A 23,460-nucleotide genomic window follows, 5' to 3' on the forward strand; every position below is an offset into this window, starting at 1 on the left:
AAAACAACTCTTTACTTTGTTGATCTTTTGTATTGTTTTTTCTAGATTTTATTTCATTTATTTTTGATCTCTTCTATTATTTTCTTCTTTATGCTAGTTTTGGGTGTGGTTTGCTCTAGTTTATTGAAGTGCATCATTGTGTTGTTTATTAGAAACCTTACTTTTTTGATGTAGGTGTACATTGCTATTAACTTTCCTCTTGAACTACTTTTCCTTTATCCCATAAAAGGTTTTGTATGTTGTGTTTTAATTTTCATTTTTCTAAAGTAATTTTTACATTTTCTATTTGTTGACTCATTGGTTGTTCAGGAACATGTTGTTTATTTCCATGTATTTTTAAATTTATGAAGACTCTCTTGTTATTGACTTCTAGCTTTATACTGTTGTGGTCAGAAAATATACTTGATATAATTTCAATCTTCTTGAATTAATGAACACTTTTTTCTAGCTTAACATATAATCTATCTGGTAGAATGTCCTATATGCAGTTGAAAAATATTTGTATGTTTCAGCTGTTGAATGCAATGTTCTATAAATATCTGTTATGTTAATTTGACCTAGGGTGAAGTTTCAGTCTAATATTTTTGTTGTTATTGATATTTCTGTCTAGATAATTGGTCCACTATTACAAGTGGGATGTTGAAATCTGGTATTATGATATTGCAGTGTATCTCTTCTTTAAATTTAGTAATATTTGCTTTATATATTGGCATTCTCTCATGTTGGGTGCATATATGTTTAAAATTATTATATCTTAATGTTAAATTCATACTTTTATCATTATACAATGTTCTTTGTCTCTTTGTACAGTTTTTGATATAAAGTATGTTTTATCTTGCATAACTATAGTTACTTCTGCTTGCTTTTCATTTCCATTTGCATGGAATATTCATTTATTCTCCCTCTGGCACCCTAACATGTTAATATTTGTTCACTTAATCGTGTCTTACAGGTCTTGTAGGCTTACTTTATATTTTTTTCATTCTTCTTTTTTTTCTAACTGGGTTATTTCAAAATGTCTGTATTCAAGATCAGAAATTATTTCTTCTGCCTATCTATTTTGTTGTTTAAGCTCTCAATTGTATTTTACATTTCATTCATTGAATTCTTCAGGCTAAGATTTGTTTGTTGTTTTTAAAATAATATATATATATTTTAATGGCTCACTCAGATTATAAATTGTTTTCCTAATTTTATTGAATTGCTTTTCTGTATTATTTTGTATCTCTCTGAGTTTTCTTTAGATCATTAATACGAATTTCTTCTCAGGTAGTTTTTAAAATTCCCTTTCTTTAAGGTCAGTTATTATGGAAATTATTGTTTCTTTAGAGGTATTATGATTTGTCACCTTCTCATGTTTCTTGTGTCTCTATGTTGATGTCTATGCATCTGGTGAAACAGTAGCCTTTTCTAATTCTAATTTTCTAAAAATCTAATAAAATTAGATTTTTCTGTACTTAGGGTATCAGTTGAGTGTGGTGCACTGATTTTGATTCTGGCTAGCTGCAATAGTGTACACTTTGTGCAGTTTCTTTAGCTATAATTCATGTCAGCAATGCCTGTTGTGTGTCAGTAATGTAGGCTGTAGGAGTTTGTGGTAGTGCTACTGTGATTTTGCTGGAGGCAGGCCTGCTGGGTTGGTTATTAAACTGGGTGCCCTCAGAAGAAGTGTTTCCACTAACACTAGGGCAGATACATTCTATACCCTATAGCAATTTTGGCACATCTTTGCTTTACTCCAGCTATTTTCTAATTTTAGTTTTTGTGGATACATAGTAGGTGTAATTATTTATGCAGTATATGAGATATTTTGATACAGGCATGCCATGTGAAATATGCACATGATGGAGAATGAGTTGTCCATCCCCTCAAGCATTTATTCTATGAGGTGCAACCAATTCAATTACACTGTGAAAGCTATTTTGAAATATGTAATTAAGTTTTTATTGACTATAGTCACCCTGTTGTGCTATCAAAAGTAGTTCTTACTCTTTCTTTCTATTTTTTTGTATATGTTAACCATCCCAACCTCCTCTCAATCCTCCCACTACACTTCCTATCCCCTGATAACAATCCGTCTACTCTCTATGTCCATTAGTTCAATTGTTCTGATTTTTAGATTCCACAAATAAGTGAGAACATGTGGTATTTGTCTTTCTATTCATGGCCTATTTCACTTTACATAATGATACCCAGTTCCATGCATGTTGTTGCAAATGACTGGGTCTCATTCTTCTTTAAGATTGAATAGTACTAGATTGTGTATATGTACCACATTTTCTTTGTTCATTCATCTGTTGATGGACACTTAGGTTGCTTCCAAATCTTAGCTAGTATAAACAGTGCTGCAACAAACATAGGAGTTCAGATATCTCTTTGATATACTAATTTACTTTCTTTGGGGTCCCTCCTCCAACATTGAGGATTACAATTCAACATGACATTCATGTGGGGACACAGAACTAAACTATATCAGTGGTCTTTCAGACAAAGAATTCAAATTAACTGTATTGAGGAAACTCATTAAAGAACTTCAAGATAACACAGACAAGATATTGAGAATTCTATCAGAAAAATTTAGTGAAAAGATTAAAATAATTTTAAAAATCAAGTAGTAAGTATGGTTCTTAAAAATTCAATTGGCATGCTGAAGAATACTTCAGAGTCCTTTAATGGCAAAATTGATCAAGCAGAAAAAAGAATTAGTGAGCTTGAAGACTGGCTACTTGAAAATACACAGTAAGAGGAGACAACAGAGAAAAGAATAAAAAACAATAAAACCCACCTACAGAATCTAGGAAATAGCTTACAAAGGGCAAATCTAAGAGCTATTGGCCTTAAAGAGGAGGTAGACAAAGAGATAGGTTAGAAAGTTTATTAAAAAGGATAATAACAGAGAGTTTCCCAAACCTAGAGAAAGATATCAATATCTAAGTACAAGAAGCTTATAAAACACCAAGCAGATGTAATCCAAAGAAGATTACCTCAAGGTATTAATAACAAAACTTCCAAAGGTCAAAGATAAAGAAAGAATCCTAAAAGTAGCAACAGAAAATAAACAGATGACATACAATGGAGCTCCAATGTGTTTGGCAGAAAACTTTTCACTGGAAGCTTTACAGACCAGGAGAGAGTGGTATGATGTTTTAAAATGCTGAAGAACAAGAAGAAAAAAAACCCTTTTATTCTAGAATAGTATACCTGGCAAAAATATTCTTGAAACATGAAGGAGAAATAAAGACTTTCCCAGACAAACAAAAACTGAGGGATTTTATTAATACCAATTAACACCAGACCTGCCCTACATGAAATGCTAACAAGAGTACTTCAAACAGAAAGAGAAGGACATTAATGACCAATAAAATAATCAACTGAAAATACAGAACTTACTGGTAATACTAAGTACACAGAAAATCACAGAATATTATAACACTATAACTATGATGTGTAAATTACTTTATCCTAAGTAGAAAGAATAAATGATAAACCAGTCAAAAATAATAACAACTTTTCAAGAGAGTATGTATAATAAAATATACATGGAAACAACAAAACTTTAAAAAATAAAGGGGAAAAGTTAAGGCATAGCCTATGGTAACCTCAAACCAAAAAACACACAATGGGCACACAAAAAATAAAAAAGCAAAAAACTTTCATATCGACGGAGAAAATTACCTTCATTCAAGGAAGACAGGATGAAAAGAAGAAAGAAAGAAGGCCACAAAACAAACAGAAAACAAATAACAAAATGGCAAGAGTAAGTCCCTACTTATCAATAATAACATTTAATGTAAATCCACTACACTCTCCAATTAAAAGATATAGACTGTCTGAATGAATGAAGAAAACAACATCTGCTCTCCGTTGCTTACAAGAAACACACTTACCCTATAAAGACACACACAGAGTGAAAATAAAGGAATGAAAAAAGATATTTTATGCCAATGGAAACCAAAAAGGAGCAACACTTGCTATATTTATATTAGACAATGTAGATTTTAAGACTAAAACTATAAAAAGAGACAAAGAAGGTCATTATATAATGATAAAGTACTAAATCAAGCAAGAGGACATAACAATTTTAAATATATATGCACCAAGCAGCACAGAACCCAGATATATAAAGGAAATATTATTAGAGCTAAAGAGAGAGATCGGTTCCAATTCAATAATAGCTGGAGGCATCAACCCCTTAATTATAACATTGGACAGTTTTTCCAGACAGAAAACCAACAAAGAAATATCAGACTTAATTTGCAATATAGACCAAATGGATCTAGTACATATTTATAAAAACATTTCATCTAAAAGCTGCAGAATATATATTCTTTTCTTTAGCACACGGATCATTTTCAAGGAGGGGTCATACTTCAGGTCACAAAACAAGTTTAAAAACATTTGAAAAAACTGAAATAATATCAAGAATTTTCTCCTACCAAAATTAAACTGAAAATCAATAACAAGATTAATTTTGGAGACTACACAAGTAAATGGAAATTGAACATGTTTCTGAATGTCTAGTGCGTCAGAAGAAATATATAAGGAAATTGAAACATTTCTTGAAACCAATGATAATGGAAACACAACATGAAAAAACCTATGGGATAAAGCAAAAGCAGTATTCAGAGGGAAGTTTACGGCTATAAGTGCCTACACCAAAAAAGAGAAACAACTTCACATGAACAATCTAGTGATGCATCTTAAAGAACTACAAAGGTAAGAGTAAACCAAACCAACAATTAGTAGACAAAAACAAATAATAAATAGCAGAGTACAAAGAAATAGAGATATGTGACTGTATTAGTTCTTTCTGACACTGCTATAAAGAACTACCCCAGACTGAGTAATTTATGAAGAAATATCAGAGAAATAAATAAGAGAAATAAAAAAAATGAAATGAAGTGAAAATGAAACAAAGGTACAAAAGATCAATAAAACAAAAGTTTTTCTTTGAAAAGTTAAAGAAAAGGCTGGGCGCAGTGGCTCAAGCCTGTAATCCCAGCACTTTGGGAGGCCGAGACGGGCGGATCACGAGGTCAGGAGATCGAGACCACCCTGGCGGTAAGGAGATCGAGACCATCCTGGCTAACACGGTGAAACCCCATCTCTACTAAAAACACAAAAAACTAGCCGGGCGAGGTGGCGGGCGCCTGTAGTCCCAGCGAATGGCGTAAACCCGGGAGGCGGAGCTTGCAGTGAGCTGAGATCCGGCCACTGCACTCCAGCCGGGGCGACAGAGCGAGACTCCGTCTCAAAAAAAGAAAAGTTAAAGAAAATTAGCAAAACTTTAGCCAGATAACTAAGAAAAAAAAAAGAGATGATCCAAATAAACAAAATTAGAAATAAAAAAGGAGACATTACAAAAATTCAAAAGGATCATACTAGGCTATTATGAGCAACAATAAGCCAGTATATTGAAAATTCTAGAAAAACTGGACGCATTCCTAGATACACACAACCTGCCAAATTTGACTCAGTCAGAAATCCAAAACCTGAACAGATCAATAACAAGTAATGAGATTGAAGCAATAATAAAGTTTCCCAATAAAGAAAAGCCTATGACTTGATAGCTTCATTGATGAATATTATCAAACATTTAAAGTAGAGCTAATACAAATATGACTCAAACTATTCTGAACAATAGAGGAAGAGAGAATACTTCCAAACTCATTCTAATAGGCCAGTATTACCATGATACCAAAACCAATGACACATCAGAAACACAAACTCAAACTACAGGCCAATATCTCTCATAAATATTGATGCAAAAATCTTCAACAAAATACTAGCAAGCTGAATTCCACAACACAATAGAAAGATCTTTTATCATGACCAAGTGAGATTTAATCCTGTGATACAAGAATATATTACCATATGCAAATCAATCAACGTGATGCATCATATCAACAGAATGAAGGATAAAACCATATGATCATTTCAGTTGATGCTGAAAAAGCATTTGCTAACATTCAACATTCTTTCATGATGATAACCCTCAAAAAACTGGGGATAGAAGGAACATATCCCAAAATAATAAATGCCACATATGACAGACCCATAGCTAGTATCACACTGTCTCTCTAAGCAGTGAACAAGGGGAACTTGTTGAACAGTTAAAGTGGGAGGTAATTGGATCATTGGAGTGAACTTCATTCTTTCTGTTCTCATGATCATGAGTTCTCACGAGATCTAGTTGTTTAAAAGTGTGTAACACCTCCCACTTCACTCTCTTGCTCCTGCCACTATGTGAAGACATGCTGGTTTCCCCTTTGCCTTCTGTCATGACTGTCGGTTTCCTGAGCCTCCCCAGCCATGCTTCCTATATAGCCTGTGGATCTGTGAGTCAAGCCTCTTTTCTTAGTAAATTACCCAGTCTCAGGTAGTTCTTTATAGCAGTGTGAGAATGAACTAATGCAGTCACATATCTCTATTTCTCCAGGATTAGTCACTCGTGCCTTATTTAATGTTTTCCTGGATGGTGTTGATACTAGTAGATGTTCTTTGGTGTCTGGACATTGAAAAGTTAGGTGTTTATTGTAGTGTTCACTGTCTGCTGTCTGGGTTTATTTGTAGCCATACTTCTTGGGAAGACTTTCTAGATATTTGAAAGAACTTAGATGTTGTGATCTAATTTGTATCTATTTTAGGGGGCACCCAAAGCCTAGTAATGCTGTGCTTTTTGCATACTTATGGAGGTACTACTTTTATGGTCTTGGATAAGATCCAGGAGAGTTATCTGGATTGCTAGGCAGAGACTCCCTTCCTTTCTCCTAAACAAACAGATTCTCTGTCTGTTTGTTCTGAGCTACCTAAAGCTGGGTGTGAAGTGACACAAGCTCCCCTGTGGCCATCACCACTATGACTGCACTGGGTCAGATCTGAAGCCAGCACAGTGTTGGGTTTTGCCCAAGGCCAGCTGTAAGCACTCCCTGCCTACTACTGATGTTTGTTCAAGGCCCTGTAATGCCACAATCAGCAGGTAGCATAACCATCCAGGCCTGTGTCCTTCCCATTAGGATTGCAAGGTACTCCACGTTCCAGGTGGGTCCAGAGGTGCTGTCCAGGAATCAGAGACTAGAGTCAAAACCTTAGAAGTCTCCCTGGTGTTTATTATATTGTAGCTGAGCTGGCACTCAAATCACAAGATGTAGTCCCTCCCACTCTCCCCTCACCTTTTCAAAGGCAGAGGAGCCTCACTTCATAGCCACTGCCACCTCAGACCATGAGGAGTACGGTCAGACTACCAGTCAATGTTCCCTTATGGTCCAATGGCTCTTAAGTCAAGTTGTGGTGTCTGCTGCCTGTTCTGGGGCTCAACCTTCAGGGCAGTGGGATTCCCTCTGGCACAGGACATGTCCAGAAATGCCACCCAAGAGTCAAATCTTGGAAATAGGGCCCCGAGAGCCCACTTGGTGCTCTGTGGCCATCCTGATAACTAAAGTGCAAGACAAAGTCTCCTTTATTTTTCCCTCTGCTTTTCTCAAGCAGAAGGACTTTACCCCACAGCCACCACAACTGGTAATGTGCTGCGTGTCACCTGAAGCTAGCAGGTTTCAGAGGCTCAACCAAGGCCCTTGATGTAGTACCTGAGTATCACTGCTGATTATTCAGTGCTCAAGGGCTCTTCAGCTCTTCAGGTAGCAGGTGATGAATGCTGCCAGGACTGGGTCCTTTTCTTCAAGGCAGTGGGTTCCCTTCTGGCCCAGGGTGTATCTAGAAATGTCATCTGGGAGCCAGGCAAGATGACAGCCTCACGACTGTCCAGTGCCCTATCCCACTGTGGCTGAGTTGGTATCCAAGATGCAAGACAAAGTCCTCCCCACTCTTCTCTCTCATCTTCTCAAGTTGAAGGTAGGGGTATCTTTTGGACCCATGAGCTGTGCAGCCTGCAGCTAGGAGAGGGGTGATGCCAGCATGTCCTTGGCATGTCACAGTATGTTGTGTGCCCCCCAGTCCACTGTCTCTGGGCCTAGTGCAGTACTAGGACTTGCCTAAGAGTTACAGCCCTTATGGCCTAGACTACCTTTCACATTTACTTTAAGACACAGAGTGCTGTACCCTTCTGCGGCAAGGTTTGTAGACACTCAAGATCCAACCGCTGGGAGCTGTGACTTCCCTCTGCCTATGGCTGGTTTAAATGCTTCCTCTGAGGCTGAATGTCAGTTGAATTTGGTCCAGTTTTTCTTTCTCCTCTAACAGGATAGCACTGAGTTCAATACCTCACAATTACGGTGTTCTCCCTCCCTCAGGGCCCAGAGAAACTTTCCTGCAGCAAGCTACAGCTGCTGCCTGGAGGGGTGGGGGTGGGGCCACATCAGTGATTCCTGATTGTTTTTTCTATCTCTTTCTATCTCTTCAGTGCCTCTTTCAGTGATATGAAGTTCAAACCAGGTACTGTGAGTGCTCACCTGATTTTTGGTTATGAAAGTGTTTTGTCTGTGTAGATAGTTGCTAACTTGGTCTCCTCTTGGGGGAGGATGATCTGTGGAGCCTTGTATTCAGTGGCCTTGCTTCACTCATCTCCTATATCCCAGCTTCTTTTTTTTTTTTTTTTTTTGAGAGACAGAGCCTTGCTCTGTCACCCAATCTGGAGTGCAGTGGCACGATCTCGGCTCACTGCAGCCTCTGTCTGCTGGGTTTCAGCAATTCTCTTGCCTCAGCCTCCTGGGTAGCTGGGATGACAGGCGCACACCACCACGTCTGGCTAATTTTTGTATTTTTAGTAGAGACAGGGTTTCGCCATGTTGGCCAGGCTGGTCTCGAACTCCTGACCTCAGGTGATCCGCCCCCCTCGGCCTCCCAAAGTGCTGGGATTACAAGTGTGAGCCACCACGCCCAGCCCAGCTTATTTCTTTAGTCACTCTAGTCAAAATATATTTGTTTATTTGTTGTTTTAGTATTTTTTTGTAGGGAAAAGGCAAAAACTCATCATGCTCATAAACTTCCAATCTTGATTGGATAGTGTAAATAAAAGATAATTATTGGTTAAAAAATGCAAATTAATGGTTTGTATGCATTTTTCTGACATAGGCACGGGGCCAGCTGTCTGTGCAGGCATGCGTAGATGCAGCAGGTTGCTTGCTTCTGGGACAGACTCGCCAGACAGAGTCAGTTACACCACTGTGCAGGATGGCATTTTCCTTGAGAGGTAAAGTGCCATGCAGGCTTAGACAGTGGGATCACGGCCATTCTGCTGCGTTTAGGTTTTCAGCAGCCAGGTTTGTTGTACTGAAATCACCATTGTGAGTATGATGGAATGACTGTAGTCTCAGGGATGGAGAGATAAGATGGCTACTGGCAGCAGATCAGGACACACTGTGATTTAGTCCAGTTTCAAGATAGCACTGTGCCAAGAGGGTTGGGAGTATAAAACATGAGCAAAGCAGTGGCATGAAATCCAGGGAGCTCTCCAAAGTGGATTCAGGGCTCATGAGGACTGTGGGTTTGTCTTGCAATAAGAACTGCAAATGTGTGCATCAATAATGAGGATGCTGGGGGCCTCCAGCTTATCTTTTCTCCACAATGAGAATCCCTCCTGGCTACAAGTTAATCCCAGTAGGGAAGATTAGATGCTGGAGACAGGAAGTTTCACTTCGCCTGTATGTTTCCTTCCGTGGTGGGTTTCTGTGTCCCAGAGGAATTTTGCCACTCTTTTGTTGTATTTTGTTGTATTCCAGCTTATCTCTTCAGTCACTCTAGTCAAAAAATAATTGTTTATTTATTGTTTTGGTCTTTTTGGAAGGAAAGGGCAAGAGTCTGTCACTTCTAAGTCAGTCATCCTTTTCGTAAACTTCCAATCCTGACTGATTAAATACAAGGAAATAATTGGTTAAAAAATAGCATTGTGGATTAGTGGGTTATATGCATTTTTCTCACTGCATCACAAATTCATTTGAGAATTTAATGATGGCCATATGTTCTCTCCTCAGAGGGGACAATTAACATTCACCCAATATTTTACATTTAGGTTTATAAAATTAATGGGCTGCCTGAAATACAGTGCCATCTTGGCCTGCCATCCAAAACTGCATTTTAATAGAAGTAAAACATTTCAAATAGGCACATAAAGTTTTTGAACATCAGATAAAGCTTTCAAGTTAAAGTATAAAAGAAGATCGTGTCTGTAAGTGGTAATTTCAGATAAAATAAATGTATGCTTCCTGCCAAAACACAAAGAAAAGCAAGTGTTATCCTCCGTGTAAGCAATCAAAGGTAGTGTCTATTCAAAATGATTTTTTCTGGCATATACTCCTGGAGTATGTCACAGAGTTTGCTCTGATTTGGGTCCCAGGGATCTGAATTTACTACAGAGAATAGAGACTGAAAATAGGCAAATCTTCTAAAATGAATACTACAAATTTTAGAATGATAATAATATTCTAGTTCCTTCATGTTTCATCTCTCATATAAAAAGTAGATGACAAAATACAGAATTTGAAAAACAAGATTGGGAAAACAATTATGGCTAGGAAAACACCACAGGCATTTTTTTTATAAAATATGTTACATTTGTTTTCACAGTCTCAGTTTACAGACAACTCTAAATATTTTCTCTACCATATCTTAGAATTGAAAATAAAAATTTACTCCACATGTATCATTTACTATGTGCCAGGCACAATTCTAAATGTTGTGAATTCACTAAATAGTAAAAAAAAATCCTGTCCTGATGAAGCTCATAATATAGCAGTGATGCATGTAACAGATGGTATTAATAGTTTTCTTAAAAACAGCTGAATGGATACGATACACAGTTTGAACTTGGATCTCTTAATAATCCCATCTCAGATATAGAATTCTGTTACTTACAAAATATTAAACCTACTTTTGTGGACTTATACGTTTGATTGTTTTATTTTTAAATTTTCTTTTTTTTGTCATTTAATCAATTTGGTAATTTTTGTAAGTGCGCTTTTTCTTAGTCTGTTAGTGCTGCTATCACAAAATACCACAGACTGGATAATTTATAAGCAACAAAAATTTCTCACAGTTCTTAGTTCTACGAAGTGCAACATCAAGGCATCAGTAGGTTTGGTGTCTGGTGATAGCCTGGTCTGCATTTCCAAAATGGCACCAGTTGCTGCATCCTCTGTAGGGAATGAACTCCATTTCCTCACATGGTAGAAGAGTAAATGAGCAAAGAGTGGTTAAGTTAGTTATCTCTAACCATTTTATAAGGCACTCATCCACTTATGAGGGTAGAGCCCTCATGACTTAATTATAATATGTCCACGAAGGCCCCACCTCCTAATGTCACCACAGTGGGGATTAAGTTTCAACACATCGATCTTGAAGGGTACACATTCAATCCATAGCAACAATAAATTTGTTCATTTGGCCAAAGCAGTTTCCAAAACAGCAACAACCCTAGCAAACAATAACAAGTGAGAAAATATAAATATTTTATTTCTAAAGCAAACACAATAATATGTGTTGATATCTTTAAAGTTAAATGTATATACTATGTTTTGGGTCTAATTTTACCTAATTGTGCTTAAATGTTTTCCCATTTAGTTTAGTTAAGTACAGTTTCATACACCTTTCATACAAACTTCCTGCCTTGGCATCTTTCTACTCTTTCATTGTCTTATAGTCCTTCCAGTTTATACAAAAGCCTTTATTGCTCCCAGTTTTTGTTTATTACAAATAATGCTCTTTTGAACATTTGTGGATAATCTTTGTATGAACATTTGCTTTCAGTTCTCTCTTGGGTAAATATTATAAGAGGAGTGAATAGATCATACATTGTAAGTTATATTTAAATTTTTAAGAAATGATCATACTTTTTCTGAAGTTGTTCCGTTTTACATTTCCATCAGTAGTGTTTGAAAGTTATGGTCACTCCCTATCTTTTCCTACACTTAGTCAGTGTCTAGTTTTACTATCTCAGTAGGTGTATATTAAGCTTAATTCTGATTGGTTTACATATTCCTATTGACTAATGATGGCATCTTTTCATGAGACTATTTGCCAACTTACCTTTTCATTTACCTATTTCCCTACTTATCTTCTTTGATGAAGTGTCTGTTGAAACTTCTTGCCCATTTATTTTTAAATTATTTTTTGTGATTGAGCTTTAAAAATAATTTATACATTCCAGATCCAACTCTTTTACCAGATATATGATGTGCAAATATTTCTCCCCAGTCTGTGGCTTGTCTTTTATCCTTTCAACAGTGTCTTTCGAAAATAAGTTTTAAGCAATAAGTATCATTTAGCCATTTTTATTTTATGAGTCATGCTTTTGGTTTTATGTCTAAAAAATATAACTCAAGTCACAAACATGTTCTGTTTTCTTCTAGAAGTTTTATAGTTATAGTTATAAAGTCTAAGTATTACATATGATGTATAGGCATATAATCCATTTTCAGTTAAATTTATACATGTAGACTTCAATCACAATTTCAGTCTATTTTTCAATTATGTCTTCTACCAATTATGTTGCTGACTTGGTTTAATATATAGTACGTAGTTTGGAACACTAAGATCAATTAGACAGAGAGCTTATCAATATAACTAAACAACACTTATGTTTAATTTAAAGTCACTAAGAATCAAAGCACTTGCAACTTTTTAGTAATCTTACAACTCATATTATTAGTTAGCCTCTTTAGAAAGTTGCTAACACAGTCACTACTTGATTGTTGATTACTCATTTTCTGTCTGGCAGGACTTTTTTTCCAGTTTTTAAAATAATTAAATAATTCCTTGTAATTAAACAATAACAAAGCAGAATTATTGATGGAGCAGGAGCTTCACCATCTTGGACAAACACCATAATTTTAAAGTTCCCCTTGATCAAAAACTGCCTAAATCCAACCCAAAGGGCATCAGGCTAATGGCTAATGTCAGCATGACCACAAACCAAAAATGACACCTCTGACCAGAAACATTCTAATCCTAAGATGAACCCCTCTCCGACCAATGGCATTCCATTCCCAAGATAACCTCCCCTCCAACCGGAGAGATGTCAGCCCCAAGATAACCTTCCTTCTGACCAGAGACATTTCAACCCTGCAATAAACTTCTCCTCCACATAGAAATATTGCAAGCCTGTGATAAGATCTCTTACCCTAAACCCTTAAACACTCTTAGTCTGTAGGAGACAGTGCTCTTGACTGAAATTTACCAGAGGCCTCTCTCAGGCTTATTCTACAAAATAAATCTGTCTTTGACTGTTGAGCCGCTTTTTGTGTTTCTTTCCTTTTTCCTTAACTCTTACAATTATATTCTGCTTTCATTAGCTTTCTAATCCTACACTAGAAATAATTTTAATTTTATAACTTAGAAACCAACAGACAACTGAAGTTCATTGTAGAGAAATGTACTGAGGAACAACATACTGAAATCAAAATACAGAGATTTGACAGATTTAGCAGTCATTTTCTTTGCATTCTAGGAAAAAAATGCTTTGTTCTTTTAAATTTCCTTCCTCATGGGTGGAAAAAAATATGAAATTGTTTAGGAATAGTAATAGAGTTAATACTGTACATGAATTGAAATTCTACTTCCTATCAAGATAAACAATTACTCAAGATATGCTTATGTCTTGAATTCTGGTATTTTACATAATGTTGATTGGGTCATACTTTTAAACTACTGTTTTCTTATGATTATCTGTGCAGGCATTTTTGTGTTTTTTATTCTTGCTTGTCAATCACATAAGAAAAGAAGATTCAATGATTCATGCCTGTAATCCCAGAACTTTGGGAGGCCGAGCAGGAGGATCATGAGGGGTTCGAGATCAGCCTGGCCAACATGGTGAAACCTGTATCTACTAAAGATGTAAAAAATTAGCCAGATGTGGTGGCATGTGCCTGTAATGCCAGCTACTTGGAGGCTAATGCAGGAGAATTGCTTGAACCCAGGAGGCAGAGGTTTCAGTGAGCCAAGATCATACCATTGCACTCCACAGGGTGACAGGGCAAGACTCCATTTTGGAAAAAAAAAAAAAAAGATTCCATGACTCTAGGTTCTCTAATAGTAAGATTAGGGAGTATAATGGGAGCTAAGGATTATGCCATTTGGAAGAAATCTTACTAGAAAGTCTTCCCAAATATGAGCAAACATTTATCTGAAGAGAAGAAAATCAACTTCATGTATCTCATACTACACAACTGTATATTTGGACTATCAGGATAAACAAGTTTAAGATAAGAATAGACTCTGAAGCTGTGCATGGTGGCTCACACCTGTAATCCCAGCACTTTGGGAGGCCGAGGTGGGTGAATCACGAAGTCAGGAGTTCAACAACAGCCTGGCCAAGATGGTGAAACCCCAACTCTACTAAAAATAAAAAAATTAGCCAGGTGCAGTAGTATGCACCTGTAATCCCAGCTACTCGAGAGGCTGAGGCAGAAGAATCACTTGAATGGGGTGGGGTGGGGGATGTGGGTGGGCAGAGGTTGGAGTGAGCTGAGATTGCACAACTACACTCCAGCCTGGGCGAAGAGTGAGACTCTGCCTCAAAAAAAAAAAAAAAAAAGGAATAGACTCTGAGATAGCATAAAACTGGATACTATTTTCAAGGAGAAGTTAAGACCTAGCAATATATTTTACAAATCCTTCAGGAAGATAAAATAGTATTTTGTCTGTTTGAGACTGAATAGCTGTTTCAGAAATGGAGCTATGATTTTCTTCCTCCTAATTGCATATGCTGAAATTTGAGGGATGCGAAGTAGAAGCCTGAGAGATTCTCTGTGATAAGAAAACACTGAAATCTGCCAGTCAGGTTAGTGAGTTGGTGTATACCACCCTATAGATATATTATTTGACTTAAAAATAACCTTACCAAGATAATTCTGGTTATTGGATAGCCTACAATCTCTACCCTGTCTCTTCCCAAGAGTCCAGTTACAAACTTGACAGAATTCATGAACAGCTATACGCAGACTCTCAGAAGTTATTTGCAGGAGGCTTAGGGAAGTAAACAAGAATTTGAAACACTACCAAACTTACAGAGATCCTCTCTTTTTCCTCACCTACTCTTCCGATATCTCCATGCCTAAATCCAATGGCAGTCCAAAACCTGGCTATACATGCCAGGTAGGAACAGAAGGGCTTTAAGTAAAATTCCCACTTACTGGATTCAAAATCAGGAGAATAGTCTTTTAAAGGTCAGAGATTAGCAGAAATCATCTTTTTTCTTTCTTTTTTTCCTTCCTCAGATTTCAGGCAATCACATAGTGGAAGTGTGGCAATGGTGACAATGCAGTAGTGACAACTGGCAAGTACCTAACATGCTGAAAAAGAAGCACCCTTTTCTCTGACTGGAAGAGCTGGGCTATTAAGAACCTGGGCAAATCTCTATTGCTTGTTTTATGTCTTTCCACTTACTTAGCTCTAGAAGCAGACAAAATTATAGGAAGTGTTCAGTAAAGGATGAAAAAAAGTCCCAGCTTTCTAGACAGACGACTATTTGAAGGAGGCTCCAGGGAGCTGAGTAATTTTAGGGACATTGCAAAGAAGAGGGAGCTCAACAAGTGCAATGTCACAAAGTGATGTATAAAATTCTGGGCTCAACCTCAAAGCTGCGTATCTGTTGATCTTACACCAAACATTGTATTTTGATATTGAACCAAACTGAACAACGGATTAGACTAGGAATCAGCAAACTTTTTTTTTTTTCAAGAAAGTTCAGATAGAACTATTTTAGACTTTGTGGGATATATGGTCTCTGTTGCAACTAGTCAATTCTGCCATTGTACCATGAGAGGAACCATTGACAACAAGTAAATGAATGAGCATAGTTTGTGTCAATACATTTTATTTGCATAAACAGGCAATGGGCCAAATTTCAACCATAGTTTATTGTTTGCATTATCCTGAGATGTATTTCTGCTCAGGTCCAGGTCTAAATGTAGCAGTATATCAGCTCAATATAACTGCAGAAAAATTATTCATCTATCATTCCTCCACAATTATAAGTACAACTTAACCTACAGTAAATTACATACTCAAATTTTTAGGTAATGAATAAATCAACTATGAGTCACTCACATGTTAATAATAAATCCATTTGTATTACATTCCCAAAGTTCCTGTCTTTCTATCACCTGTTTATTTACTAAAGAGGCTAGAAACCATTACTATCCAAGGTAAACCACTAATTAAAGGTTTACATTCCATTTGTATGCTATGACCTGTGCCTTGGGAGGTTACTTTTTCTTTCAAGTGTATAGGAAGTACCCAGTCTTAGAAACTGTATGCAGGCAAAAATATATTTAACCCTTTAAAGACATGGCTCTTTGTGTAATTATTTCCTGAAACTAGTTAAATTTTAATACCTATTGATTAAAGTGTCTGACATACATTTTTATTAATCTATTAAAATGTCTGATATTCAAGCTCTGGTGAATTTGCATTTTAAATAAACATCTCACATATTTTAATGGAGACGTTTTTTGTACTTAAAAAAAAACACTGTTATAAAGTCTAAGATAGAAATTTATTTCAGGTAGAGGAAAGGGAACTTTTTTATACTTAAAAAAAAACACTGTTATAAAGTCCAAGATAGAAATTTATTCCAGGTAGAGGAAAGGGAACTCTTGTACATCATTGGTGAAAACATAAATTAGCACAATCATTATGGAAAACTTTATGGAGAATGGTAAAAGAACTAAAAAATAGACTTATATGATCCAGCAATTTCATTTCTGACTGTAGACCCAAAAGATCTGAAATCAGTTTGTTGAACAGACGTCTGCACTTCCATGTTCATTGCAACACTATTCAAATTAGCCAAGTTATGGAAACACTCTAAATGTCCATCAACAGATGAATGGAAAAGAAAATGTGGAGCATTTAACTATTCAGCCTTAAAAAAGAAGGAAATCCTGTCATTTGTGACAACGTGGATGGAAATGGAGAATGTTATGCAAAGTGAAATAAGCCAGGCACAAAAGGACAAATAGAGCATGTTCTCACTTATATGTGGAATCTAAAGTAATCAAACCCATAGATACAGAGAACAGAATGGTGGTTACGGAAGCTAGGAGGTGGCAGGAATGGGGCAATAATGATAACAGGGTCCAAAAGCTCAGTTAGATAGGAGGAATATGTTTTTATTGTGAGATCTACTGCACAGCATGGTGAATATACTTAATAATAGTGTATGTTTCAAAATTACTAAGAGTATATTTCAAATGTGTGTACTACAAAAATAATAAGTATTTGAGGTCATAGATATATTAGTTTAAGTATTCACCATTGTATTCATAAGTCATAACATTACTTTATACTCCATAAATATATGCAATTATAAACTGCCAATTAACAATAAAATAACAATTAAAGAAGATTTATTCTAGCTAAGAAATTGCATGGGTGGAGTTTTACTCTTTCCTTAAAACTATATTTTTTTTTCTAAATTAAAATAAGAATAGGGCAATATTGAATGATACCTCAAAAGTTTTCAAATTTAGAAGGCTTTTGGAAAATGTGACTAATATGCTACTATGAACCGTAGGTATTATGAGACTCTTCTCGCACTGGAAGACTAGATGAATCCAAAAGAAGGCCTTAGAATGAGATGAGTTAAAAAACAAAAGAAGTCATAGTTATTTGGACATAAAGTTATTGAAGAACTGAATTATGTGGGATTCTTGCCAGAAAGTTTAAGACACTATAGGCCCAAGTTATTAAGAAGGCCTTTACTCTTTGATTATTGTTTCCATTTTTCACAGAAATATGTCTGTTAGTTGAAGAAGGGATACATTCACACATGCCATGAAAGCTTTATGATAGTTTTATAGTGTAGACTAATATAATTAAAATGAAAAAAAAATAGGTGAATTCATTATTAGCGACCCAGGCTAAGAGATCCGTTATCTAAAAACTATGCATAAACTTTAATGAAATGCCAACATTGCTGGCTATACTCTCGAGTTATACTCAAAATTTGATCACTTTTTACCACCTTTATTGCAATCAACTTATCAAGACATGTCTCTGTCTCAGATTAATACAGTAACTCTTAATTAATCCAGTTATTTCTTCTTCTTTTGATACTTTACCCTCATCCATTCTTAAAATTGTATCTACAGTGACTCTGTTAAAAAGACAAGTAAGATCATATTATTCTTCCAATGATCAGCGTTCACTGGCTTGTTACTTTCCTCAAAGGACAAAGACCTCAGTATGGTTTACCGAGCTCTGTAGAATCTGGTGCCCCGCTTACCTATTTGGCAATCTGCTTTTCTTTTCTCCATTCATTTACCTCCAACCCGACTGACCTCCTTGCTGATTCAAATCTTCAGAGTTACTCTCTTCTTGCTTCATATTCACATGATTAACTCCTTTTCCTCTAAGTCTTTTTTCAAAAACCACCCTCTTAAGTGAGGCTATTTTTGGCAGAGCATCCTACCCTAGACTATAACCATTTACCATTTTCTATGCCTTTGTCCACTTGTGTTTTCCTCTTTATTACTTATCCTTACCTATCAAGTAGTATATTTTATTTATTACATTCATTATTTCACTAGAAAGTAAACTCCATGAGGAGAAGGCTCTCTGTTCTGCTTTGTTCTCCATTGTATACCCAGCAATTTTAAAAGTTCTTGGCATAGAGTAGAAGCTCAGTAAATAATTACTGAGTGACTGATGACTTTATATGTGAGGAACTAACAAACTGATTTATTTAATACTTAGATCGGCAAGAATTTTCTTTCCAGTAAAGTGTCTTAAACAGGAAAAAAATGATTCATATCCTGTAAGAAGTCTAAGCATATAGAGACTCTACAGTTACTTTATTACAAGATTTACCAATGCCCTCAAAAGCTAAAACTTTCCATTTTTTTTTTTTTTTTTACTGTGCTATAATTTGCTTTGTTTTTTTTTTTTTTTTTAATGCTTGCTCACTTCCTAATCACAACGTTGTTGCCTCAAAGCAGTATCTAGGGGCTTAAAATGAACTCCCTATTCCTGCAATTTTTATTTTTTTTTTCAAAAATAAGATGGCCTTTCCTTGGAGTCCCATAAATGGATTTCCTCTCATATCTCATTAACTACTAACTGATCACAGGCCTCTACCTAAGCCAATCATTAGCAAAGAAATAGAGTTACCAAGCTAACTCTTTCTGGGCCATTGGTTATTAATCATACCTGCATTTAGGAATCACACGAGGATTTTTTCAGTTACAAATTATTTTGATCCAGCTTAAAATAAGTAAATCAGAATCTCTCAAGTGAGGGCCTAGAAATTATTAATTTTTAAAATCATCTAGGTCATTACCACTTGCAGTCAGGTTTAAAAAAACAATGGTCTGGCTGGGCGCCGTGGCTCACACCTGTAATCCCAGCATTTTGGGAGGCCGAGGCGGGCGGATCACGAGGTCAGGAGATTGAGACCATCTTGGCTAACACGGTGAAACCCCGTCTCTACTAAAAGTACAAAAAATTAGCTGGTCATGGTTGCGGGCGCCTGTAGTACCAGCTACTAGGGAGGCTGAGGCAGGAGACTGGCGTGAACCCGGGAAGTGGAGCTTGCAGTGAGCCGAGATCCGGCTGCTGCACTCCAGCCTGTGCGGGAGCGCGAGACGCCATCTCAAAAAACAAAACAAAACAAAACAAAACTATGGTCTATCTCTGGATGATGGAGGGACTGGGTCAGATTTCTGGCAAATGGGGAATAAGTATCTGAACAACATATAGGTCCTGCCAAAATTAGAGCAGTGGGGCAGAGGAAAGAAAAAATGAATAAGCACTCAAAATGTTTGCTACATAGTATTAATTTTTAAATCTTGTACAATTTTAGAATAATATAAAAAGTAGAAATTGATTTTTAAATTCTTGATTGTGAATACATTGAGAATTTTGCTTGATCTAAACTAATAATTCTATTCTGTTTATTAGCATATATTTATAGATCGTGAAGCATGCCAAAATTACTATACAAAGAGACTTCTGCCTTCAGAAAACCTTCTGAATGAACATCATTTGAAGCTTTAGGATAGTCTCCTTACACAGAGAACTATCCTGCTCTATTACACTTTGGCACTTTGGTGCCAGTAATGACCAATTATTTTAACTTTCACCATTTACTTACTGTGTGACTGACCTTTTGAAAATCAAGAAAAGTAGTTACCCTCTTACTATACTTCTTACAGATGAAAGCTTCTTTTAATCTTATTTTCAATAGGCTTTCTGCTACAGGCCTTTATAGCCGGTGGGTTGACCACAAAGATTCCTCAAGGCAATTCCTCAAAATTACAAATATAATTCTCATTTCTGTGTGATGCAGATGAATCCTAGTTATAAAACATTTCAGTGTCCTTATAATCAGCAGAGCTCCTGGAAGGCTCTAGGGGAATCTTAAGAAGGTTATTGATAATATTTCCTAATGTGTAGAGGTTCCTTGCTCTGGTTAGACTCAGCAAGATGTAAACATGCATACTTTCATTATGCAGACAGCAAGAAGGAGATCTACAAGGTGGAAGATAATTAAAATGCATGTCAGGTAACTGGGCATACACATTTTTAATAGCTAATTGTTTGAAATTTAAGGTTGTTGTTAACATAAACATCATTACTTGTTCATGTTCCTCATAATGTTCAGTATTTAATAAGTCCAAGTAATTGCAAATTTCAACTACTAGTGGTGTTTTCCCTAAAGCATTGTTAACTTACATATTTGGGAGTTCTTCTACTGCAAATTTGGATATCCTGTAAAAACAAGAATTTATTCCTTAGTTACCTAATTTCTTACTCAGATGACATTTACAATTTAAACAGTAAGGGAGACACATTTGTTATTTTATATTCTGTAACCTGAGTACAAAAAAACTATTTAAAATTTTTAAATTATTCCCATGGTCACAGAAAAATAAATTAGCTTCCTGGGTTTGTAAGGTTAAGACTGTCTATGTTTGGAATGCACTATTAGGAACCTCCATGGCCCCAAATTTTAGCTGTGCACTAAACAGTGTTCAGCTGTAATTGCGAGAGGTCCCCTCCCCTCCCCACAGATGAATAGGAAAGAAAAGAGCAAATGAAGGGGAGGAGGAGAGAAGACTGTTCGACACCCAATAATCTCCCCCAAATTAGAGTGTGAATTCAGGTCAAGACATTCTAAACTCAACTTTCTGAATGACGTGCATATCAGAAGGAAAGGCTGATGTGGTTGCTAATATGGATAGTAGCAGTGGAGTTTTTCAAAATTAGAAGAAATATTGAGAAGAATTACTGTGACATTTTAAATTTAGAATATATGAATTATACACACATGCAAATATGAATATATGTAAATGTATATGTGGAGACATATATAAATGTGGATATATCTTTTCAAACATATGTTAATCAAATACATGTATATATATGACCACATATTCACACACACACATATACATATATAAACACACAATTTCATCCTTTAATATACAAATTACACATACTGTATACACATATGAAATATTAGGATGAGTGTGTATGTATTCAGTTAATGTAGGATAAAAACATTTTTAGGCTACAAAACTCTCAACCGATGTTATTTAAAGAACATACAAAGTTCTACAGCATCTTACATAACACTCCTGCTTGCAAAAATTTAAAATCAGTTTTGCAAAATAGAGCATGGAGCATATGTGAGGGCAAATATACAAAATAAAATAGCATGAGTTACTGATATTAAATGCTATTTAGAAAGTCAAGAGGATTATAGAATAAAGAGTTATTAGAGATTGTGTGAGTTATTTTAGGGGGACCATGAAAGCCTTCTTCAAGAAATAATCCTGACCTGATTCCTAAGGATAAGAAGGAATCATCCACTAAAATAACATGTAGAAAAGCAGTTTGATCTAAGGTCATTGCAGGTATAAAGACCCTAAATCTGGAAACAGGGACAATGTTGCCAGAACACAACAATTTTTGAGGAATGGATAAATGGGGACTGAATAACATAGAGCTATGGAAATTAATGAAAGAGTCTAGGTGTTAAGCTCAAGGAAGCTATTGACGAAATTTAAGTAGAGTAGTGCTTTGACTTTATCGCAGATCATGCTGTCTTCTACAAAGAGAGAAAAGTGGAAGTAGAGGTATAGTGTGGAGATATTGCCTTTAGTTCAGAGAAGCAATGATGATGGCTTGGATCGAGAGGCTGAAAATTGAGATGATAATAAAAAATGAAAATATTTGAAACATACATTGAGATTAAAAATGATAAACTGATGGAATTGATTGTGGGAGATGAGATAATTTGAAGATTAAGGATAATGTTTACTTTTTGTTTGTTTATATTTGTTTCTTTGTTTAGGCATCAGACAGTGATGCCATTTAGTGAGATAAGGAAGGGTAAAAAATGGAATTTTATGAAGACATACTCTACGTGTTATACGTGTGTGTGTATGTGTATAAAATATCATGATAATCTAGTCATACTAAGCACTATTCAATGGAAAAAACATAAAATAATCTAATAACATTGTAGAATCATATCTGTCAATTATCTGCAGATATTAATGCAAGATATTTTGTTCAAACTTTTTTTTTAATAATTCTAGTAATTGTTCATTTTCTTTTACAAAGATTAAGATAGTAAAACATAAAAAAAATTAAATTAATACTAGAATAATTTTGTGAGATTCACTCATCTCCAGTTCTCAGGAAGAGAATGAAATGAAAAGCATGGAGTAGCTGAGTATAGTATGTGTCACCATTGGTTCTCACAACATTTTCCACTTCACCTAAAGAAACGAAACCAGGAAATCTAATGTTACAAAATTGAATGTTACAAAATTGAATTGAATGCAATGGTGAAGTTTCTAAAATTCATCGCTGAAAATTCAATGTTCCATTACATGTCACTGTTGACAGAAATATAGACTAAATTTTAAAAACCAAAATTGTATTTTTTCCTTCGATGAATTTTGAGGGAGTATTAATCCAAACTAGACCAGTATCTCAGGCTATCAACATATGGAAAACACCTACAAATGTGATGTGTTTGAAAAATTTATATATATATATATATATATATATATATAGAGAGAGAGAGAGAGAGAGAGAGAGAGAGACGGAGTCTCACTCTGTCGCCCAGGCTGGAGTGCAATGGCACAATCTCGGCTCACTGCAACCTCACACTCCTGGGTTCAAGCGATTCTCCTGCCTCAGCCTCCCAAGAAGCTGGGATTACAGGTACACACAACCATACCCAGCTAGAAAAATTAATATTTTTACATAAGCATCAAGAAGTATCTTTCCCTAGGACTGTCATTTATTTTTCTTTATTAATTCACAGATGGAAAATTAGAATTAAGTTATACAAATAATGTTTACTAGGTTTTAAATATCATCATGTATATCCCAGATGTACACTGAGGTTATTAATTTTATCAAAGTCAACAACTGTATAATTTCTTATATCCATACTGAAGGAAAATAATTATAGTCACACAGTAAAAACCGTTATGCCTAAATCATATTTTAATTGATGATTATACTAGAAAATCAACTAAACAATTACCA

Source organism: Colobus angolensis, unplaced genomic scaffold (genome assembly GCF_000951035.1).
Source record: "Colobus angolensis palliatus isolate OR3802 unplaced genomic scaffold, Cang.pa_1.0 Scaffold134, whole genome shotgun sequence".
In the NCBI taxonomy this organism is placed as follows: Eukaryota; Metazoa; Chordata; class Mammalia; order Primates; family Cercopithecidae; genus Colobus; species Colobus angolensis.